Here is a 21313-nt window from a genome sequence, read left to right as displayed (position 1 = left end):
CTTCACTCAGTGGCTTTTACTAACTTAGTTTCAACTGAATTTGGTTGACAACTCGGCACACACTAGAATTTTACTCAGCAATTGAAGAGAACTTTTCACACTCAATAATAATATGAAAACTTAAAGTTTGACCTTTGGTTTTTCCTTGTTGACTTGCATCTATTTTTATGTTGATTTGTCCTTTTTAGCACTAACTTTATCTTGGAACTGATGTATGATGAAGAATTTAAATATCAGTTTAATGAGATGTGTTCACTTGAACTTTCAGCTAAAGTGATCCCTTCATTTGATGTGTTGCATCCATCTTTCTTCCTCCATGTTTTGTTCATCTCTCCTCTGATGTGCTCAAAATCTACCTTGCTTTTTCCCTTGTTGAACTCTAAGTTAGGTACCTTTGTCCTTGTTGGGCAATGCTTGCTGATATGACCAATCTTCAAACAACTAAAGCATGTAGTTTGACTCAACCATCTATTGTAGCTACCATTGAAATGTGTTCTTATGAAATTCTCAGGGATGTGTCCATATTCTTGACAAAAATGAAAGCTATGTCTTGTATTGTAATCCCAATTATAGGAATTTTCATGGTTTCTTCCCTTGTTTGATGACCATGTGCACTTGGATCTGCATTCAAAGGTTTTGTGTCCAAATTTCTGACAATTGTAGTAGTGTCCTTCAAATTTTGGTGCATGCATGATTTTGGTTCTACGTTCATGTGCTGTATGGCCTTTTTTGTTGCACTTGTGACAATGTGTCATGTTCTTTGGCTTATTATTTTGACTAGCATTCTTTCTCTTGCAAACATTAGTTGTGTGTCCTTTCTTTCCACAATGATGAGAAGTAGGTTTTGGTTCTTTCCTTAGCAGCTTTGGATGTTTCTCCTTCTTTAGTTCTTGTCTATTCCAATCTTGATGTTTCTTTATTGGATCTAGGGGATTTCAATAGTTACTCAAAGTAATTGATGGCTTCATTTGTCTTGTTGAAGCTTTCAACAAACTCCTTTTCTCTTTTCAAGTCATTTTACAATTGCTCATTATGTAACTTCAATGTAGTTATCTCAATATCCTTGACATTCAACTCATGATGAGCATTCATCATTTGGCTTAGGGTGTCCAATTGCATGTTTGAGATCCTAGATAGCTCTGTTGATTTTTTTTCGAATTTGTTTGCCAAAATTCTCTTGTCTTCTTCAATCATGGCCTTGTCTTCTATAGCTTTCTTCTTTTTTTCTATCACCTCACATAGCAATATAGCTTGTGATTCTTGTTCCAACTTGAGATTTTTGATCTCATCATCTTCTACTTTGTTCTTATCCATGAGATCTATAATTTTTGCATCAAATTTACAAGAGTTACCATTTGCAAATAACTTTGTGGTGTCAATATCTTTGTATTGAGTGTCATTTTTTTTCCATACCAATCTCTTTCCTTCTCTTTAGTGAACTTCTCAAGGCATCTCTAGCTTCATTCAATTGTTGAAATAAAAGATGTATCTGAATCTCCTAGTTCTCAATGGTCTTTCCCAACTTGTAAACCTCCATCTCAAGATCTTTTACCCAAGTTTTAAGGCTTCTCCTAAGGAGAACTAGGCTTTGATACAAATGGTTGGAAATTCAAATAAGAAATGTATACTTCTAAGAGTAGGGGGTGAATCAGAAGTACTAATCTCTAATCAATACAAATTTTAACTTTAAAAAAATGCATGTATAGACATATTGAAATAACATGTAAAGTAAATGCATCCACATAAACACTTGACACCAAATATGATTACCTAGAAACCCTCCAATGACAAGGTAAACTTGGGGTGGGGATGACACCCACAATTCTTTACTACTGCAGTAATAAAGCTCACTTGTTAAGGTTACATAATTTGACCATTCTCATGATCTTCCCTATGAAAGGCCTACTTGTTGAAGGCTTACAAAGGATTGTTAGATCCCACCCTATTAAAGGATTTTAACACCCTATTAAAAATGTGCCTAGCTAAACGATTTTAGAACACTCATTTGGAATGTCACCCTATTAAAGGATTTCACAATGACTGTTAAGTCAACCTTAATAATACAGTTGTTAGAAAGTATTGTAGAATGTTTGATCTGATATACTTTCAATCTAATATTGCTGATTTTAGATCTCAATTCAGTCCATCTTGATCCTTTCTAATCTGATATGAAATTGTTGTATCCTTGATCCTCTATTCTAATAACTGATTCTACAATTTTTTCCTTCTTCTAAGTCACCATGAATGTATACTGATCAATTCACCCCTTTTCACTTCCTCGAAATCTTCTCTAGCATCACCTTCTTGCATGCATTCTCTAATGCTCTCTCTCTCTCTCTCTCTCTCTCTCTCTCTCTCTCTCTCTCTCTCTCTCTCTCTCTCATGATGAATTATGGGGCTTTGTCTCCCTTTTAAAGACTTTGGTGGCTTAGGGCTAGTTATGAATCTATGATTGAGATTCATCCATTTTTCCCACTCAATTCCTTCCATTTTTCTAATTGGTTGCATGTTGATCACATAGAAAATCCAAATAGATTCAATCTTATCTTTAAAGATTCAAGATCTATCCATATGTTGGCTCAAAAATAGTTTACATAATTGTTTGTGCTATCACAAACAATTAGGTCAATTCTGTGTTACTCGACACTTGTTAATACTAACTCTCGGCACATACTATAATTCTATTTGGCTTGGAACTTGAACTTGCTTGGCATCTACTATTCACTCGACACTTGAACTGCTTGGCACTTGCTATTTACTCGACACTTGATTTACTCGACACATGAGTGACTTGACACTCATTGCAACTCAGCATCTATACACATTATACTCGACATATGTTACTAGCTCAACATGAACTTAGTAAAAGGATTATGTGTGTTAACACTCAATTGTCAAAACCAATCTGAGATCAATAGAAAGTTCCATGAGGTGGAAGCCTATTATGAAGGGATGGTGAGGTTTGGAAATAACTCATAATGTACACTAGTATGTAGGGGTACTATAGCTCTAAATAAATTCACTAAACATGTATATTTAGTAGAATGTTTAAAATATAACTTGTCGAGTGTATCCCAACTAATGGATAAAGGTTATAGGTTTAAATTTAAACAAAGGGTCTTGCAGAATACTTGATAAGATAGGTAAGCTCTTAGCTACGAGAATAATCAAAGAAGAGGTAAAAATTTTCTACTTCAATGATTTTGAAAATAAATGTTTGATTTCTAAGAATGACAATATTTGGTTGTAGAATAGAAGGCTATGCTATGTAAACATTGAAAGCATTATTAAGGTAGAAAGAAAAAAATTTGTAAATGGTATAGCTCTAATTACTAAACTAGACAATGTTATGCATAAATATTGTTAACTAGGAAAGTTGACAAGCTCTAATTTCTCTAGCTTGTCATTTACTTCTAAACAAGTTCTAGATCTAGCTGATACTAACTTATATGATCCCATGAGGATGAAGAGAGTATCGAGTGAAAAATATTTTACATTATTTTTTGATGTTTTTTTTCAAAATTATGTAGATTGTCTATTTGAAAGAAAAGTCAGAAGCGATCCACATGTTCAAATCCTACAAGATAGAAGTAGAAAGAGATATTGACACAGCATTGAAATGTTATCCCCAAAAAAATCATGTTGTTGATGTATGTGTAAGAGTCATATCAATTGTTCTGTTGTCATTGATATCAAGTTTTAATTGGTTAGAAATTACACTAATTCAATAGAGTTCCATATCATTTGATTATGGAATATGATTTGAAGAAAGTCTACTAATGTAAGTGTTGATAAGTGTATGGTATTCAATGGGCTCTTGATTGAGCTAGACTCTAACAACATAATGCTGGTTTGATTTATTTACAAGATCTTTAGAAAGATGTACATACAAGATAGTTCTATTTGTGAATGAAGGAATACAATATTAATAGAATTGTAATATAGTTGTCACTGAGCATATGAGAAAGAAGTGAAGGAACATAGTGTTAACTGAATCAAGTATTGACGGAGAAAGATCTAATGATCACCAAGCATGAACAAGATGAACAAGTTTGTAAAATATTGATACAATGCTGAAATTTGGTGAAAATAATGAATGTTTGAGAGGTTTCAAGGATAAAAATGAAATTAGTTATGAGATTAATGTCTAGAGTAATTCAAAGAAGATATAATGGAGAAGATTTAACAATTTAAATTAGAGCACAAAGTTCAAAGTAAAAGTATATTTCCCAAGTATCTAGATTCAATAAATGTGAAGTTGATGGAGATCTATGATTGTAATTAAGTATGAAACTCTAGAAGATTCTATAATTAAATTTTTTATCTTTTTAAAGAGAGGAACAATAAGTTTCTTTTTGTTTATCATTGCTAAATGTGGTTGAAGTTAAAAGAAGAGATAAGATGACCTAATAAGAATAATAGAATGAAGATGAATTAGAGGAAGTGCTAAGTGGAAGTGTAAAGTATGTGAATACGCTAAAAACGGATCAGAAGGAAGAGATAAGAAATGAAAAGATTTGAACAAAAAAGGTAGTGCTAACACCTAATAGATCATTTTATTGTTACTTTCTTATCATTGTAGCAAAAAAATATCTTAACCAAGTGGACCTAACAAGTCTTTGAAATCATATGTGGTAACATTAAATAGTGATGTTTGTAAGTCCTTTAGACTTTTCTACTTTTCAAAAATTTTAAGGAGTGATAAGGTCTAGATGATCTTTAGTGAAAACCCTCTAACAAGGTCACACTAAAAATGTGCATGTAACCTTTAACAAGGTTAGATCCTGAAAAGATAACTTTAGAAGAGTGAAAATATCAAGGTTGTTGGGTCTTAGATGATTTTATAAGGTTTCCATGTTAAATAATTGTGTCAAATGTGTGAATGCTTATTGTGTTTCAATTTTATTTCATGTTAACTATTTAATGTTGCAACTCGATATAAGTTAGATGATTACTTTGATACTTTTTATATTAAGAAACACTAGGAAAATAGTTTGATTTGAAGTTATTATAAGTTTGAATGATGATGTGCAATATGGTTACTGAGTTATTGATCTGAAAGATTAAATTGTTCAAGGTGGTATAAAAGTATTTTTAAGGCATATAGGATATCTAGCTATAACTAATTCACCCACTCTCTTTGTTATCTAACATTAATGCTTGAGATTAGAATAAGGAGGTGAGTTAACCACATAATAATTTGATATTTACTGCAAGGAGAATGAATTTAGAAGACATATTTTAGCTCCTAGGATACCAAAGTGGCATGGTGTTTCTAAATAGAGGAATAAGAAAATAATAGATTGTGACAGAACACTAATGATTCAAAATATTGTTGCACAAATTTATTGGAGAGATTCTATAAGAACACCTATATACACCTTAAATAGGGTATATGTGAAGAAGGAAACAAATATGTCTCCCTATGAATTGTGATTTGGTCACTTACCATCTATTAGTTGCTTTAAGGTATTTGGAAGAAAATGTTACATCAAAAGAGATGAATACCGAGGAAATTTTTAACCTAAAAGTGATGAGGGTATCTTTCTAGGATACTCTACCAAAAGAAAGTCATACCAATGTTTCAACCTCTAGACAAATAAGATTATGGAATCTACCAATGTGAAGATAGATGATTTCTCTATGAAGAACACAAAAGAAATCAAGAAAGAAATGAAATACTAATTTTATTTTTTATAATATTATAATAATGATATAGTGAAGAGAGTACAGGTGGAAGTAAAAGCTATATAAGAAGTTGTACTAGCTCATATAGAAGTTTCTCATCCTAAAGATCAAAGATAAGAAGCACGTGAAGGGAAACCAGTGCTAGAAAAATATGTAAGAAGACACCACTTAGTCATCAAATCATTGGAGATAAATATGTTGAAGTGATGAAAATAAGAAATTTAAGAGAGATAGTATGTCTTCTCTTGCACATGGAGCCCAAAGCTACAAAAAAATCTCTCAAAGATGAAGATTGGAGAAAGGCCATGGAGGAAGAGATCAAACAAATAATAAAGAATGATACATGGACCTTGGTAACATGACTAGAGGAAAATAATGTCATTGAAACAAAGTGGGTGTTTTTAAAATAAGATGAATGAGGATGGAGAAGTAGTTAGAAACAAGGCTAGTCTTGTTTTCAAAGGATATGCACAAGAGGGAGACACAAACTATGTAGAAATCTTTGCACAAGTGGCAAGATTGGAAGGAGACATGATAATCCTAGAAAATTTTGCATATAGGAACTTCAAAGTGTACTAGATGGATGTAGAATACACATTTCTAGATGGTGTTCTAGAGGAGGAAGTTCACATTAAACACCTCAAAGGGTTTAAGAATAAAGAAGACAAAAATCAAGTGTGTAGATTGAGGAAATCTCTATATGGATTGAAACATGCACCTAGAGCATGGTATGATAGACTTTCTAAGAACAAGTGAAAAAGAAAATGTATATATGAAGAAAGAAATAGAAAAAGGTTTTTCTAATTATGGAATTTTTTGGATAATATAATCTTTTTCAAAGATGATAAGTTGAGTTATAATGCCCTGCCCAAGGGTCCTTAGAAACTAGGATAAAAATAGACTAACATATTTTTTTTAAAGATAAAGAACAGATACATGCAACTGTAAATATAAAAGAGAATGGAAAAAATGTCTAATAATCAAGCCACCAAAGATCTCCAAGAATTCATCTGTTACAAATGAATCCATTTCCATTAGTTAGAATTACTCATATAAAGTTCATCTCATGACCTAATCTAACATCGTGATCAAGGTTCATTTAAATCCCAAATCCAAAGTTCCTAAGTATTTATTACATACAAGTCAATTTACCAATTACAATATAAGAAAGAAAAGGAAACTCAAAATAAATCAAAAGAAGGCATAGATATCAGGACTGTTATAGATTAGGAAGGTGTAACACTGAAAAGGGTATTTATAACACTTATTTTTATCTTTTGGAAGTGTGCAAAAGTGCCCATTCTTTTTCTTACAAGCTTTCACATCAGAGGGGTCTTGTACAAGGATTCCCACCTTTCCATATGAGTAAATACTATTCCCCATGTGAGTAAACACATGATAAGTATTTTATCATATGAGATTTAGCAAGCAACCAAAATTGCCTTCACTCAAGAGGCCATAACTTTTGTGTCTAGATTTTGATTGGGTCTATTCAAAATGTGTTAAAATCAGGACGCCATAAATTTTGTGTCCAGAATCTAATTCAATCTATTGAAAATAAATATAAATAAATATCAAATATCTCTACAAAATCAACAAGATAAAATACCAGTATCCATGCACATAATTAATTCCATGCAAAGGAATGCAACCTAGGCAATGTAGGTGATCCTAGTTATCAAGATAAGAAATAGGAAGGTGCTCTAAAGAATAAATTAAAGAAGCACATTGACACCAATGTATGACATGAAATGAAAGATAAATCCACAATAGGGAGTACTATATCTACACATAAAGAGATCAATAAGAAACCAAAACTCTAATCATGATAACATGCAAATCATGATAACATCTAACTATCTAAAACAAAACATCAAAATAAATTATGAACATGAGAAATCTCATAGTAAAAATGAATCTATCAAAAATATACACAACCAAATAAAATCAACCATACTCATTTCCTCCCTACCATAATGATATCATGAGACCTCAAGGGCCCTAACCATACCCCCCAACATGAAATCGCAACTTTCTAACAAGATTGTTGGTGTTGTCTTATGAGATCTTTCTTACCAATAAACCATGAAAAAAAATCACATGAATAAGTTCATATAGCATGCCAATCTAATAATAACATCACAAATCCAAAGTAGTGGTAAGAAACATAAAATAAGTGAATGGATCATGGAACATAATAAGAGCCATCTAAACATTACATCAAATGCATCCAATATAAAAGCATAAATCATAAGTGAACATACTTTGAATACACTAAAGTATGAAGTGAACACCCAACACCAACCTCAAACTAGAAGTAGACCATCTTTGTACACCGATCCCCAGTAGTGGTATAGGTAGTTGTACTTCCCAACCATGATGTACATGTAGGCCCACTCCTACCATGCTAATGAAGATAATGACTTGACCATAATTACATAAAAAGGCCACCCATGGATGACACACATGCCAAGAAAAAAATGATACCAACATCTGTATGCTCAAGAAGATAATGTAATACAATAGATTATTGGTCAAAGCCACTAAGGATAACTATATAGAGATTCTAGTGGAGTGTCATTACTTGCCATTAGGTATCACAAGTAGCTCGAGAGATTTATCAACTCCCTTGAGATGCTAGACTTAGAATGTATCTTTGATCAAATCCCCACATTGTCAAGATATCATGCCTTTGATTAACTCCTTTAGGAGGCTAGACAAATATCTTTGATCATTTCCCTCAGAAGTCCATGTATTCCATAATCTTATCTTTTATTAATTTTATTTACCAATTAGTTAAATTATTTTTCACTTATTAGAACCTATTAATGTTACCTCATTGGCCTCTTCTAGGATGGGGTATATGAGAGAAGGCACTCCACACATATACCCTAAATACCCATTCTCATCATATAATGAGTTCCCAACCCAACCCCCAAATAAAAAATCCCTCAACTAGCCTATATCCAAGAGTTCATGTCTCACAAGATCCCATCATATGCACAAACACATGCTCATGTATGGGCACAACCAACTTCACAAATGTAATCAAAAAATACCAATGTAAGGGTTACATATGAGAAATACAAAAAATAATACAAGTATACCAAACTTGCACAACTAGTTTATATATGGGAGTATGGATTCAATATGAATCCCAATAAGGAAACAAATTATAAAAACTATTAAAATAGAAAATCCCTACCTCAAAGTTAGAAGGGTGTAAATGGGAGCTAATGCGAAAACATAACAAAGGTGCCAAAGTTGACAAAAGCCTTGGAAAAGGAGGAGTTTCCTGCTCTAAATCCAATGAGCCTCTTCTCACAATGATCCCACAAGCATAGCTACCACAAAGAATAAATTCCCAAATAATCACAAGGGGCTTTTGGAGTATTTTTTCCAAAATCCTAAATTTCAAAGTGACAACAACTCACTAATTAGCCAATATATGCACTTTTACAAAGTGACATAGAAGTTAGATTATTAAATAAAATAATCTAATTAGGTCCCTTAACCCAAATTAATTTGGAAATTCCAATTACTTGGAATTCAACTATGAGAATTTAGCCAATAGATTAAAATAAATTAAATCAAATATAAAATTATCATTAAACTATAAATGAAAATACTTTAATAACATATGTGACCACTATAGATTCCTAAATGCACATACACACTCAGGAGTTTAATCATGAAGAGTAATAAACTTAGATTTATAAGTTACTAAAGGATTAAAATAATAATAATAGATACATCACCCATACCGGGATGAAATTTACTCAACATAAAAGGTAAAAATTAAGTAGGATGAATTGATCACTACAACTGACTTCAATTGTCCTGCAAGTGCTTCCTTTGATTATTCTTCCAACACTACATGTGAACTTGATGGATCTCTAACTTTGACAAATAGTTATCTTTCCAATTGTCACTATTGTTATCATTCTTTCTAGTATTCATGTTCATGTTCCTTCTAAAGTTTGGATTCTTTATGTTGTTCCTCATGTCAATTCTACAAAATCTTGCTATATGACCAAAATTGTTACATAACTAGCATACTGGTGCATTGTTTCCAAATCTAGGTCCATGTGCCACTACTGGGGATATATGTCTTGCACAGTAAACAAACGCAATCAAGTGTAGATGCACAATAAATGATAGCTAAAGAAACAATTACATGAAATAACATAATAAGTCATCTAGTTAAACTCATTTAAATAATCACTAATTAATCCATTTGCATAAATTTACTGAAAGAGACAAGATAAATATTGCACAACATAAATAAATAAATCCAAAGTGGATAACTCATCTTCTAATTATTTTAAGCATTGAATAATGAAAGTAATATCAATTAATTAAAAATATAAATGACACTAAAAAAAAAAAAGTCAACATGGATAAACACATGAATAAACATTGCTGCAACAAAAAATATATAGTGAAACCACTATTCACATCTCAAGATAATCATAGACCAACATCGTGACACTAGATCAAGTTAGGTAACCATTGGCACAAAACTCAATTAAAGCATCTAGCACATCATAATCTCATAAATTAGGCATATGATTAATCAACTATATGATGCAAGAATATAATCAAATCACCAAAAAGGGTGTAGAGCACTCACAGGTCCCAATCAAGATCACTCACAAGGAAAGATCAAAAAGGTTGTATCCTTTAGGATGACTTATAAAAATCAAATGGGAGAGGCATTGCATGAGTACTAAATTTTATGAAGCCATGAAGAAAGTATTTAAAATGTCCATGCTTGGTAAGATCAAATTATTCATTATACTTCAAATCTGCCAACTAAAAGGAGGAATTTGTTATAAAGTAAAGTATACCAAGATAACTAGGGAGGGAAGTGGGGTTAATCAATTGTAAATTTAAAATATCTCCTAACATCTTTATTAAATTTGAAATATGTAAACACTAGATACAAAAACCATAGAGAGATAACCATGCACAACAACACCAGATATGTTATCTATGGAAAACCTTGATTAGAGGGAAAAACCTAGTGGGAATAATGCCCACAAGATAACGTACTAATGTAAAAGTTCCTTGTGAAAGGGTAGACCTTGTTAGGAGTCAATGAAGCACAATTAGTACATAGAGTTTCTGTTAGGAGACTTTGAATCACTGTTAGAATATTTCAACCCTATTAGGAGATGTGCCAACCCTATTAGGATTTGAATGAGGACAATTGAACTCGTTTCCAAAATAGCCTCAAGAAGTCTTCACCAAGTAATCTTCCAAATAAGTATATCCAAGATCTAAACTATCTAAATAAAAAATCTTTTACAAATACAATTTTTTTGAAGCTCATTGTAAATCCTCAACATGAATCTCTATTTTTCTCATAGCCAAGTTCATGTTCAAGTTTGCATAACCAAACATCACAATGCACATGACCACATATGATGATTTACCATAAGGAAATATTATTTCCTTTGTACAAAGTCCTAATAAAAAGTATTGAGTCAACTTTGAGGCTTTCCCAATTAATAATAATAATATAGGACATCATTAAGATATTACATTACATGTTACATTACAATTATACTCTTCCTTCAAACATATTTGCAATAGTTGGCTCACAAGAAAAATCTTCTAAATTGTCTTTGCTAGACCTCACATAATAAACATCTATTTTTTCCATATAAAATATAGCATCTTGAACATGTCTTTGACCATCAGACTCTAATCTCTTTTAACCAAATTCCATCTCTTTTGAAAGAGATAATCAGTTTACTAGTACCCAATTTCTAGAAACTCTCTCTAAAATATGCCTCTAGAAAACATTGCACAACTTTTTTATTTCTTCATATTTATTTACACACACATAGATGAAGCATCTATACATATTACTGAATATAATCTTGATCACACATAACCTAGCTCATTGACCATTGACTAGGCCAAACAATTCTTCCCCAACAACTTTGATAATCCTCATAAAATAACACATATGTTGACATCAATGACAAAATCTATCATGAACGCAACACATGAGTACTAAATAATGTTTCTATCAATGTTAACATACTACCCCATAGGAATATCATCAACATTCATCCTAAAAATCTCCCCCTTTGGTATTAATGACAACATAGATGAGAAACATCTAAGTACAATGAATACCAAATATATCTCTTTCTTATTTTCTTTTACTCCCCCATTCATGCTTCCCATGAATGTAAAAATACATCACTCTTAGATGATACATCCTTTACAACTTGTCAAATAATTAGTATGCACAATGAAAGTATTAATCTTCCCTATCAAAATTATCTCCCCCATTGACATTAATCAATGTTTTTCATGTATTACTCTCCCTCCAATTTACATCAATGAAAATGGTATCATTATTTCAATTCTCAAAGTTCACTCATTTCCAAACATAACTTGATGTAGAATATAACTTTGTGTAAGTTACTTTCCTGAAAACAAAAACTCATGAGAGTGAAAATACACCAATATGTGATGCCCATAGACTACTTCAATGTTGAAAACAAACAGAGATCTAGATCTTACCCAAAAATTATAAGTCTTGCATTGCACACCACATAGTTTTTTCAACCATTGCCAAGAATCGTAGATCAACTCTTCAATTTTTCTCTCGAATTACTGTATTTTTCATCATACTTCCAATTTCAAAGTGCACTAGTACAAAGATAAATACTTGAGTCACCACTCACTTAGTGATAAAAGATTTAACCAACTTGCATAACATTAACAACTAATCTAGAATTTACAACATGTATATCAAATAGGTTATACAACAACTAAAAAGTCTCACATGCTTAACATGGTCGAGGAAAACTTAGACATGAACTCTGAATTTTGAAAACAAACTTTGCAAGGATGAATCACATGGGATATTCACAAATTATTTTAGGACCATAATTTATTTTAGATCTGCAAAGTTATTGCTATCAAGGACAAGGTAGCAAATGACAGGAATGATTATAACAAAGAAATATAAAACAATTAATAAAACCACTACTGTAGCAAATGTCCTCATGTTTTTATTCATGTTGTATTGACTCTCCCTTTAGATTCTCAAGGTTTGTCTACTAAGAGAGTTCAATACATTTCCCAGTAGAGTCACCATTTTTTTGGCTCCTGATTTAACAATTATTTTATTACATTAAGATCATTTACATACCGGGTGCTCCTTAAGAGAAATAACTATAACTTATTCAAGCTCCTTTTGAGAAATCACACTAGAAACAACAATTAGAAGACCAAGAGCCACAACTTAGAATCGACTTATTACAAATGAGATGAATACAACCAATAGAAGACCAAGAGTCACAACTTAAAATCCCACAAAGATGTCCCTCTTGGGATTTGAACCAGGGTGTCCATAATGAGAATTCATTGCTTCAATGAACTAAGATAAACCCCTTGGATGATTTAACAATGATTTTAACTACTAGGATCTTGAAACTAAAATGCATCTAAGGGAAGATAACTCCTATTATGGATGTACTTTGATTAGAACTTGGGCCAACTATAAGGCTATACTCCTTCAATTCAAGCTCTGCAAAGCCTAGGCAGGTATACCTTAGATTCATCCATATCAGCAATGCAAAAATATATATTTGAATGTAAACAAAGTAGACTAACCCTTGAATTTTCTTTGTTCATGCAATAACAAAGATATGAAATAACTAATAACATTCACAAGCTAAGTGGGGGTTCTCCCTTCAACTCTTCAACATAAAAGGGAAAATGATTTTGATATTTTAATGATTTTAGCATGACCTAGATATGAAACAAAAATGTATGCATTCTCCTAGCTAAGATTAGTGCCTAATCCATTGGGTATTCCACAAAGTACAATATACATCCAAATATTTATGACCTATCTATTCACTTTGTGAATTACACATCATTCTTCATAATGAATTTGGTGCTTATCAGAATCCTTATATGGAATTTGAAACCTTGTCAAAATACATAAAGCAATTACTTGATCCTTTGAATCAATGGAAGTTCCTCATCTTTTCATTTTTCTAACAAGTGTAAATTATATGCCAAGAGGCCTCAAGATCGGCCTTAAAACCTAACTAAATCAAGTAATCGAAGTTTAACACTTGGCACATTTGTTCTTTATTCCATATACTTTCACCTTGTGATATTTTATCTCATGAAATTTTTTTGGTCAAAACATATTGATAGTCAAAGTTGCTCACTTCATTTTGATCCTGCAAACAACATATTAGAAATAAGAAAATGTGTTTGGTTTTGACTTCGAAAACTTGTCAAACGACTAGGGAAACTGAAACTTGGGACATTGGTAGATTTGCACGTAGAGAGTATGAATGTGTAATTTAGGCTCATGATGAATAACTGGGCATTATTAGCAAGAGGGAAAAGTTGGTTACTTGAAAATATAGAACTGGACAACTTCTCAAGATAGTGATTTTCGCATATGGAATGACTTTAGGAACGTGTGCAAATGGATTTGCTAAAAATTTTCAGCTAGAAAAATTGGAGTATTTTTAGTGCAGAGTACAGTGATGAAATATGCTTGGCTTCATGTATTCTTTCAAAGTTATAACATCCCAAACAGGGATACCAATGAATCTATGAATCTAGATACTAGTAAAACTTTATAAATTATGCTTGGAATTGCATTTGAAAACAAGTCAAAGAGATTCATCATAAGCTCAAATATGGAACATAATGTAATGTCCCCTTCTCTAATTTTATATTATATTTCAAGCTTCTAATCAGATTTTTAAAATCAAACAACCAATATTTCAAAGATCCACCAATTTCTCAATAAACCCCAAATCGGGTATGCCCAAAATAGTGCCAAAAACTTCAATGCTTCACATATTATTAATAAATCTGAAAGTGGAAATTTTTACAAAAATTTTAGTAGCATAAAATCCTAAAAAATGAAATTTCTAGATTTGTATAACATTTACACAAAAGCTCCCAAATAAAAGACAAAAACAATGTTCATCGAGCTCCCGAAAATAACACAAAATAGCCCGGGAACACCACAAAACACTAATAATCTATCACAGAAGGTTAACCATGACCCAATACATATATTCAGCTCTATTTTAACATCTAAAAGTCTAAAATATAGCAGCAACCCAAACTGATATGAAATACTCAACTGAAAACACCAAACTTTTACAAAAACACACCAAAAAATTGACAAATTTGCACTATTCAGCACAAAGGCAATGAAGGTTGGAATGCTCAAGAATACATGCTCCTTCCCATGTTGCATCCTCCAGTGGTAATCCTTTCCATTTGACCAAATTCTCTATGATGTTCCTATTTCTCAATCTTTTCTCTCTTGTATCCAAAATCTCTTCTGGTAACAAAACTAATTTCCCTTCATCATCAGGATGTGGTAATTCTATAGATACTATGGTTTGCTTGCCTAGAACCTTCTTCAGGAAAGATACATGGAAAACATTATGTATTTTTCTGTTTGGTGGGAGCTCCAATTCATAAGCTACCTCTCCTACCTTCTTGGTGATTTTATAAGGCCCATAGAACTTTGGCTTGAGTTTCTTTGCCCCACTACTCTTCAAGGTGCTTTGCTTATATGGCTATAACCTAAAAAATACCAAATCTCCCACCTCAAAAGATCTTTTGATCCTTTTCCTATCAGCATACAACTTCTGTTGGTTCTGTGCATGTTGTAGATTATCCTTGAGGGGCCTTATTATGTCTTGGCTTTGCTTGACAAAATCACTTGCTGTAGGTACTCTACTATCTGAAAGTACTAGATCAACAAAGGAAAGGGCATCGTAACCATAAAGAGCACGAAAAGGAGGCATACCAATAGACATGTGATGAGATGTATTCTAACAATACTCCCCTAGGTACAACCATTTCACCCAAGCATGTTGTTGATTTGAAATATAGTTCCTCAAATATCCCTCTATCCATTTATTAACTATCTCCATTTGTCCATCTTTTTGAGGGTGATAGCTAGTATTGAGAATGAGTTCAGTTCCTGCCAAATGAAAGAGCTCCTTCCAAAAAGAGCTGAGGAATCTACTGTCCCGATCATTGACAATATTTCTAGGCAAGCCATGTAATCTAAAAATTTCTTTGAAGAACAATTCGGCCACTTGTGATGCCTTGAAAGTAGATGTGATAGGAAATAAATATGTATACTTAGTCTATCTACCACCACATATATGCAATCCTTACTTTCCCATTTTTGTTCAGGAATAGGAAGTGGCTGCAATAACCCTGTAAGAAAAGTTTGCTCACTCTTGCTCTGTTGGCACATCATACATTCCTTAATGTGTTTAAGGACATCCTCCTTCATATCCTTCCATGAAAACCGATCTCAAATTTCCCTATATGTCTTGAAGTATCCTTCATGAACAGCCAAAGGTGTGTCATGAAAGGCCCTCAATATCCTCTCCTTAGTTTTTGATCCTAGCACTAAGAAGATCCTGTTCTTGTAATAAATCAATTCATCAACAACCTTGTACCTGTTATCATCCACTAACTTATCCAAAATCTTGGTGGCAAAGGAATCTTAAGCATACTCTAAAATTATGGAGACTTTCCAATCAACAGAGATAGATGTTAAGGAACACAAAGTGGGCTTTCTTGAGAGAGAATCAGCAACCACATTATTCTTTCCTTTCATGTATTCTATATCAAAATCATAAGCTTGCAATTTTGTTACCCATTTTTGTTGATGATCATTCAAATCCCTTTGGTTCAAGAAGAACCTGAGGCTATTATGGTCTGTCTATATAATGAATCTCCCACATACCAAATATTGTCTAAACTTATGAAGTGCATGCATGATTGCCAACATTTCTTTATCATAGATGGAGTAACCTTTCTCTGATTGATTTAGTTTTCTACTCTCAAATGCTATTGGATGTCTCCTTTGAGTTAGGACAACCCCTATACCTTCTCTAGAAGCATCACATTCAACAACAAAAAGTAAAGAGAAATTTGGAATTGCAAGCACAGGGCATGAACTCATTACCTCCTTAAGCTTATCAAATATTTTTTGTGCCTCTTTTGTCCAAACAAAAGCTCCTTTCTATGTCAAATCAGTCAAGTGGGCAGCAAGCTGAGAAAATCCCTTGGTAAATCTCCTATAGTAGCTATACAACCTGAAGAAATCTCTCAACTATGTAAGATTAGTGGGTGGAGGCCAATCCACAATTGCCTGGATTTTTTGTTGATCAACCTGTACTCCTTTAGAACATATAATATGTTCCAAATATAGGATCTCTATCAAACCAAACTCACATTTAGATATCTTAGCATACAACAATTATTGCTCCAAGATTCCCAAAATAGTGTCTATGTTCTTTAGATGCTCTTCCCATGTTTTACTGTAAATCAAGATATCATCAAAAAATACCAAATTTTTTTTTTGAAGATGCTAGCTGAATACCTTATTCATACAAGATTAGAATGTTGCAGGTGCATTAGTGAGGCCAAATGGCATAAAAAGAAATTCAAAGTGCCCATAATGACATCTGAAAGCAGTCTTTTCCACATCTTCACTCCTCATTCAGATTTGATGGTACCCTGATCTTAAGTCAATTTTTGAGAAGTATACAGTGCCATGTAACTCATTAATGAGTTCATCTATGGGTGGTATGGGATACCTATTTTTTATGGTCTTCTTGTTTAGAGCTCTATAGTCTATACACATTCTCATTGTACCATCCTTTTTCTTGACAAGTACCACAAATGATGCAAATGGACTAGAGCTAGGCCTTATGAATCCCATGTCCAGGAGTTCCTTAATATTTTTCTCAATTTATTCCTTATAACCTCTTGGATGGCGGTATGGGGTTGTTATAACTGGTTTGGCACCCTGTTCTAACTCTATAACATGCTCAAAACCTCTATTTGGTGGTAATCCTAGAGGCAAGTCATTGAAAACTATACTATGCTTATCAAGAATATTTTGAATTTTAAAATGGAAATTACCTTGATTCTTTGGAGAGCTTGTTGGATGGATTATGACTCCTGCTGCCCATGCTACTTGTCCTGTTTGAAAAGTCCTCTCCATCCTCTTTGCAGAGACCACCTTAGGTGTTGCATTTGATAAGCCTCTCAATAAGACTTATTTCCCATTGGAATGAAATTTAAACTCCATAGTCTGATGGTTCATGTAATAGCCTCCAATAGAGTGCAACCATTGAACACCCAATACAAGATTTGTCTCCCTAATGCCAACATCATAGAAGTCATCACATAACTCATAATCTCCTAAGGTCATCTTGAGTTGTTTCAACACCTGTGTGCAAGGCATAGTGAATCCATCAGATACAGTAATATTGAATCTCTCAAAATCTTCTACTTTAAGCCCTCTTTTCATGACAAATCCCTCATCAATAAAATTGTGAGCTGCCCCACTATCAAGAAGAACTGTCAACCTTTGCCTTGCTAGTACACCTTCAATTTGAAAGGGATAGTATCTTGGGACTCTTGATAATGCTGTTAAGTGTGAAGAAGGTCCATAATTTTTGTAGCCATGCTCTAGCTAAAATTTTATATGTTCCATCAAAAGTAGGTGCTGTAAACTTGCTTATTTTATTTTTGAGCTCTCGTCCACTTATGTCATGTTCCCTCTTGTACTCTTTCTTGGACATCAAAGTGTTCATCATATCCACATATTCTCTAAAAGGAACCGAACTGTGAAAGTCATCATCTAAGCCATTGTAAGTAGCTCTTAATGCAATCAAGTTACTTGTAACCTCTTCCATGGGATTAAGGGCTGGATTTGACATTGGTGGCTCATCTGCAGGCAAAAAAATAGTTTTTGTTGATTTAGAGGGTGTGGGTTTCAGATATCTTGGCTCCTCTGAAGTTCTCTCTTTCTCATTAATAGATGCAACTCTTTGCAATTGTTTTGTCAATATTCGCAAAGCCTCTCTAGTTTCTACCAAACTATCCACTATTTGCTTTTGAGTATTTTGGATGTCTTGGAAGAATTTCTTTGCCATCTCATCTAGATCAGCCATAATTTTCTTTTCCTTAAATTTTTTACTTTTACTTTCAATTGGAGGTTTGATCAAAATTTCTTTATTCTTTTGTCGCTGCAAATATCTCTTTTCTCTTTCACTTAGTTGCATGCAAACTTCTACAAACCCTCAGGCAAGAAAGATCATAGCTATGATACCATTGTAATGTCCCTTTCTATGATTTTATATGATATTTCAAGCCTCTAATTAGATTTTTAAAATCAAACAACCAATTTTTCAAAGATCCACCAATTTGTCAATAAACCCCAAATCGGGTATGCCCGAAATAGTGCCAAAAACTTCACAGCTTCACATATTATTAATAAATTTGAAAGTGAAAACTTTTATAGAAATTTTAGCAGCATAACAGACTACAAAATGAAATTTCTAGATCTGTATAACATTTACATAACAGCTCCCAAATAGAGGACAAAAACAATGCTCACCGGGCTCCCGAAAATAACACAAAATAGCCCGAAAACACTAATAATCTATCCCAAAATTTTAACCATGACCCAATACATATATTTAGCTCTATTTTAATTTTTAAAAGTCTGAAATATAGTAGAAATCCAAACTTATATGAAATACTCAACCGGAAACACCAAACTCTTACAAAAACACACTCGAAAACCCACAAATTTGCACTGTTCAGCACAAGGGCAAACTCTGCATGAGCTTGCACATGGAATGGCTTTAAAACTCCATTATTAGCCTTCCTAGAAACCTAAAAATTCCCATCCTTGGGTCTCCTTCTCCACAGGTTTGGCAGTCTCTGAAGAACAACAAAGTAATGAGCAAAAATCAAGTTCTGGAATGAGTTCAAAATGCCTCCAAATCCCTTAAAAGAGGGCATCACCCTAATTCACGTCCAAGAGGGGTTAATAAAACATATTTTAATAATAATTTTCATTTATTAGTTCATTGGTTTCCAAATATTAGACCCTTTTGCCGAAACTTATGCTTCAAAAAAGGCTTCAAATGGAGTTGGAATTTGGGTGTGAGTGTATGGTTTTGATGTAAAATGGCTCCTTAAGATGGCATTATGACTTTACTTCATGGATTGTGTTGTTTTGAAAAGGGGAAGGATCCAATTTATAGGCAAGAGGCTTGAGGGATTGAGGGCTAAGATGCAAGGAAAGATGAAAGCTTAAGGAGGGCTAGGATGCACTCAAAGGGGAGCACACGGATTGTGCTTGTTTAGCACCAATCAGGGAGTGACACATGTCACAAGGTGAGTGGCTAGAAAAAAGGGGATGGATGAGTCAACAAAGGAGGCTCAAGGGATAATATCTTCATAAAGACCCTTCATTATGGCTTGTAAGAGCTTGTAAGAGTCTTTATGGCTTTTGTAAGAGCATTCATTGTTGGGTGGTTGGGATATTTTGGAGGGAGTTGAGATTGTTGACTTTCCTTGGCTTAGGAAAGTCTTAAGCTTGCTTAGGGAATGTGACAACATTAGGGGGTGGATTAGGCTTGTTAGAGATTTGCAAGTAGATGGCATTCATGAGCGTGGGTGAGTTAGTGGCTAAGCTTGGTTAGTATGGGTGGATGGGGTGGATTAGGCTTAAAAAGGGGGATTTAGGATAGGTTAGGGGTTATTAGATTTGAGGGTTTTATTTATCAAATATATTTATTAAATAAATAGGGATTTTGGAATTAGATAGAAGAATAGGATTTAATTGATAAATAATAGGTTATTTGATTTATCAATTAGGACTATAGATGATTAATTAAATTAATCAGCTAGGGGATGGCAAAGGATTAATTAAATAGTAATTTAATTAATGATACCTTTAGAGATAACTAAATGGGATTACCAAAGCGGTGTAATCAAATTTAGGTGTCTACAGTAACATTATCAACATAATGAAATCCATTAATAGAAGAAGAAAATACTAAAACTACTTCATGTATTTGGAATTTATTAAGTGGATCAAATCCATCATCTATTTTTGTAACACTACAAACACATGCATTCCCTTCAACAAGACTAGGAGTATGTCTATTTTGTAACAAGGAAACTTCATCAACATGTTTTTAAATCTGAATTTTTAACATGATTATTTACCACAACAAGGACACCTACATGATGATTTGAATTTTAACCCTCAACATGACATTGATTTATACTCTCAAATGTAAACCTCTCTAGAGAAATGACTCTTGGTTACTCCATACTTCATATTATTTCCAATCTCTATAGTTGTCATGAGTGCCTGATGTAATGTCTTAGGTTATTTATCTCGTAATAAGTAGCTCATCTTCCCATAAAATGCATTAAAGTAAATGACTACACATACTTGAGCATCGGGTCTACAATTATCAGGGATTTCATTTAAAGCTCTTGCAAATCTAATATTGAATTCATGAACAAGTTTACTATTCCTAATATGAATCTTCAAAAATTTACTAAAAGAATTAGATATGCTTACCCTTTCTCCAAATTGACCCATGAGGGTTGAATGCAACTCACTTCAAGATGAGATAGAAAATTTTGGTAGAAAAGAAAACCAGTCCCTAGCATCATCTTCCAACGATTGAACAAAAAATTTCAAGTGCATGTATCTTCATGAACAATCTCAAAGTCAGCCATAAATTCACTAAATAGATGAATATGA

Source organism: Cupressus sempervirens, chromosome 10 (genome assembly GCF_028749045.1).
Source record: "Cupressus sempervirens isolate cs-2001-9-10 chromosome 10, ASM2874904v1, whole genome shotgun sequence".
In the NCBI taxonomy this organism is placed as follows: domain Eukaryota; kingdom Viridiplantae; phylum Streptophyta; class Pinopsida; order Cupressales; family Cupressaceae; genus Cupressus; species Cupressus sempervirens.
Note: the sequence above shows the minus strand (reverse complement) of the source record.